The 4,632-nt window shown below is 34.3% G+C and overlaps 1 long non-coding RNA gene across 1 annotated transcript; it reads left to right on the top strand.

The window, feature by feature from the left end:
• The first annotated feature begins 2,004 nt into the window (after positions 1-2,004).
• LOC110940659 lies at positions 2,005-3,857 on the top strand. The gene is made up of 3 exons (XR_002593401.2): positions 2,005-2,664; positions 3,149-3,221; positions 3,659-3,857. It is a non-coding gene; the product is annotated as an uncharacterized LOC110940659 (long non-coding RNA).
• Positions 3,858-4,632: the final 775 nt, after the last annotated feature.

Below are 4,632 nucleotides of genomic sequence, written 5' to 3'. Positions count from 1 at the left end.
ATATTTTTATAACTTGGGACAATTAAAATAATCTTGTATACAGTTTTACTCATTTGTCGTCCAATAGGGCCTGTTTATAAGGCCGGACTTAAGTTAACTGACACGCCACAGGTATAATGCCCACAAGGTCGATTCCTTATAGTGGGATACCAGTTTTTACATAATGCATCTGTCAGGTGTACGCCTACACCCCGTGCTTAGGTCGTGGCCATTTCATGAATGATGCCAAGGATATCCGGGACATGGTCATTTAACCCCCAAGGGCCACACACCAAATAATACATATCAAATGGGTCATGCAAATACATCAATCACAATCCGATTTAAATGACTACACAAACCCGACCAAGCGGTACTTTTATAGTACCGTATCCCAAGCCCGTATAGGGAAAATAAGTTAAGAGTATTTACCTGAGCAAAGTATAAATCAAATACAGCAAGTACACGTGTCTTTTAGTGGGCTCCTAATCTGGAACGAAGGTTTTTAATATCCTATTAGAATCCTAACGGGTCTTTAATTAAGCTTAGACTTAGACCGGTTAGTTTTCAAAAGGAAGACACGGTTCAAACGCATGACAAAGCGAAGACCGGTTTAGAATGTGGTTTTGACCCGACAAGCTTGAATACTTGTTTAATATGGGTAACTTAATCACATTCTGAATTTTGAGACAAAAACGATTTGGTTTGACCCGTTTCGGCTATGCAAACTAGATACATAGGCCGATCCGAACGCGAAACATGCGTAACGGGTAACCATAAGAGTCATGAACATGTTCCATAAGTTAATATGCCTTTGATATGTTGTGATATCAGTAGGATATCTTCCATTATGCGCAAAATGAATTTAAAACCAACTTATGCCCCGAAGGGGTATTTTGGTCATTTAAAAGGTTATATAAGAGGTTAAATGGTAATCTGAGTTATAGGTCTGATTAAATCAGTGAAAATACTTAATTTACTAAGTTACATCAGTAGGGTATAACTTATATGCGAAATTTATCACTTATAACCAAACTATGCATCTTAAGGGCATTTTGGTAATTTCACATAGGCTAGAAATGTCAAAACTGGAATTCTGAGTTTAAGACTTTTGCTTACTGCTAAAGTATGAAAGTTTACTTAAAACATCAGTAGGTATCAAGTCTTATATATCTAAAATAGTTTTGATACATATTGTAACGCCTCGCGTTTTGAAACCTACTTTAATTAGAAAGATTACTCATGTACCTATTTTTGGAAACTTACATCCGTATCGTATTCGTATTTCGCTTCTATTTTCGTAATTCGTAACTTCGATCGTAATAAAATTTAGTATCTCATACAAATTATACCTCGTTTATTTAACCTTGCTTGTACATTTGAATACGTTTATACATTTGATACACACATTCATTCAATACACATTCGTGCTTCTCGTAACGAAATACATGACTTTAGACGTTTATCTCATATAAACACTTGGTTCTACGTTCACGATCAACAACCTATACTTTTATTTTATTATTTATTAACATGTAGATTAAACATTAATAGATATATATATGCTTAATGAGTTATTTGATTACATATTAAAATTCCATACTAGTATCATATAATATGCCACTAATATGCCTACCGTAGACTTACACTTGTTTGTACTATATTTTTAATTGGCTAAATTATTCCAAAATCTATGTTTAATCGTTCTTAAATTTCTCTAAAATTCTTTGGTCCATAATATAATATATTAGTATTAGAGTATTACAACTTCTAACTTATAAAAATACCCTTCAAGTAAAAGGGAATAGACATATCAAACTGAGGTTTTTTTTTTTTTTTTTTGTAAAACTTCATACATGGTGATTCAAGTATCATGTAATCTAAACATTATAATATACATATAATAATCTTATGTACTCCTTTTAACAAAAGAATAAGTTGTTTTAGAACTTGCGGCCCATCCTATTGGTTGTTCCTTTTCACACTTCACTTATTAATTGTTAGATATCACCACTTATATATTAAATACGTTAGTCATCAGCCATAAGGGACCAAAAAGGAACGTGAATTGGCCAGCAAAACTTACGGCTGACCTTCACTGCAGCCGAGACATGGCTGATCAGCCATTGGCTGATTTTTATGGCTCTTATCTCCCACCTAAATCACACTTAATACCCTCTTAACACCAACCCATTTCCTTAAATTCCCTAGACATTTGAATACTGTAATGACAAAAGCCTTCACAACCATTTTACCATCGCACACCATCCTCTATCTCTCTCCACTCTTGATCGTCTCCCTCCCTCTCTGATAAGCAATCAGCCAACCACCATCACTTGGTGGCGGCGCTCGGAGGCGGCGGCAGAACCACCACAGCAGCAGCACGGTGGTGGGTGGCGTTTCAGTGGTGGTTGCGGCCTAAAGACGGTGGTTACGGGCAGTGGCAGCGGCGACGACGAAGACGACGGTTCTGCCGTTCTTTTCCGGTGAGTTTTAATTCGTTTTTGGGTCACAATTCAGTTTAATTCGAGTTTCGGTTTGTTTGGTCCTGGAACATCGGGTCAGACTCGGTACGGTCCTTGTTCGGGATTCGTTTTGCTTTCGGTCAAGCGGGTCAAATACGGTCAACATCGCGGACGCACGTCGGAGCTCGACGGAACTTACGGATCATCGTTCCACGGTTCGGTATGCCTACTGTCTATCATCTCTCGTTACTTCTTTTTTTTTTGTTAATATAAAGGGGCTGTAGACTTTGATTAATAAAAAATATAAAACTCATAATAGTTGGGTTTCTTGATGTTTTGTTGGGTTGGATATTGTTTTCAACGAAGACAATGGATGATTTAATGTATTTATGAAATAAAAACCTAAAGCACATTAGGTTTACTAGAAACATTTAGTAGTATTATTGTAAATAATAAATCACTTTACCAATTAAATCTTTAATATAACATTTAAAAGTCAATTATTGTCATGAATCAAATAATGTTATCAAAAATCAAACAATGCATTTAATTAGTATGTTTTTTTATAACAAAGTAAATAAATCAAACTATTATTCAAGTATAATATAATACAAATTATTAATCAATTTGTAAATAATGAATATTAGGATGAGATTTAATCTATAAATATTAACTAGATCGTTATATGGTATTTTAACATTTAGGGTACTTGTTTCGTTCTTTTGGATTTCTCAATCTTTACTCGTGCGTTACAAGGAATTCTTATACGCAACCAATGTGAGTATACTCGTATTCCCCCTTTTACTTTTATCACTTTTGGGGTGTAACATGTTTTATCTATCAACAAACTTACACATGAACATTTTGCTTAAACACATGAACATTCCTATAACATGCTTGTATAAGTGATGGCTTGATACTTTAAACTTGGGTGAAACTTATGTGTTGAATTTATCATTAACTTCGTACGAGCCAAACCGTGACATATGTAGCGCTATAGGATTAACGACCCGCCTCTTTATCTTCGGTTATGTCATGAGCATATTGCGTTTCCTTGGTTTGATATGTTAGACACATACCATGTTTAGATGTTTATCTTGAATCACATGCTTGCTATGAGGAATTGTTTAAAACTTATCTTTTGCTATGTATGTATCAAACTTGTATACTCGCCTTTGCTTTTGCATTGAATTGTATTTTTAAACATGTTACAGGTTGATGATGACGATGCTATAAAAAGAAGTAGCGTTGATGCCTAGATACACATATAGACGTTTAGGTTAATATGTTGTATCAAATTTTGCTTATGTTGTTATGTATTACTTTTTGGAACTTGTTGTCATTTGAGTTTATGTAATGTTGACTATTTGAAGTTATGAAATGAAATTGGGATTATTAAAATATTGTCACAAATAGCGTTATGATGTCTCTAGCAATCTTCACACTTCGTCTCATCCCGATGTTTCCGCCATTGGTTGGGGTGTGACACATACTATGCGTTAAAAATGCTTAAAAAGGCGATTTGGAGCCATTTCTGGGTTTTTAAAGAAAAGCTGATATTTTTATAATTCCAGAAGGCTCAAAATAATTTATTTATCATATTAAACTAGTAGAAAAAGGTTTGGGGTCAAGAATTTGTAAAACTCATTTTATAGCCCAAAAGGGCAAAACCGACAATTCCCGAGTCAAGCTTAGAACTCTAAGTTATGCTCAGCCTAAAAATAAATAAAAATCTCCAAAAATCCCAAAATATTATATTACATCAGTGGGTAAAAAGTTTGGTATTAAAAATTGGGTTTAAGTAGGCTATATGCTAATTATGCGGTTTATTTACTAAAAAGCTTCTTAATTACGCTAATGAGCATAACTCCTAATCTAGACCTCAAACTGATGTGAAATTTTATGGACATGTTTATAAATCAGTAATAAAGGTTTTCGTCCTTTCACATCTTCAAAAATCTTGTTTTAACATCAAAGGGCATTATGGTCACATTTAGGCATTATGGAAACATGCAATGATCTTTAATTTAAAGAACCAAGTAGTATAACTTTGGGAGGTTATACTACCATATAACATGGTCACAAGGGATCCTAAGGCATAAATAAACTCAAGATAATTCGGGTCAGAACTGAAAGTCAAAGCAAAGGTCAAACTTTGCGACTTTTGGTTGTGAACCAAGCCTATACT

The sequence above is a fragment of the Helianthus annuus genome, chromosome 5 (assembly GCF_002127325.2).
Source record: "Helianthus annuus cultivar XRQ/B chromosome 5, HanXRQr2.0-SUNRISE, whole genome shotgun sequence".
In the NCBI taxonomy this organism is placed as follows: domain Eukaryota; kingdom Viridiplantae; phylum Streptophyta; class Magnoliopsida; order Asterales; family Asteraceae; genus Helianthus; species Helianthus annuus.
The sequence above is the reverse complement of the archived record's forward strand: the minus strand, read 5'-3'. Positions and strand labels throughout refer to the sequence as shown.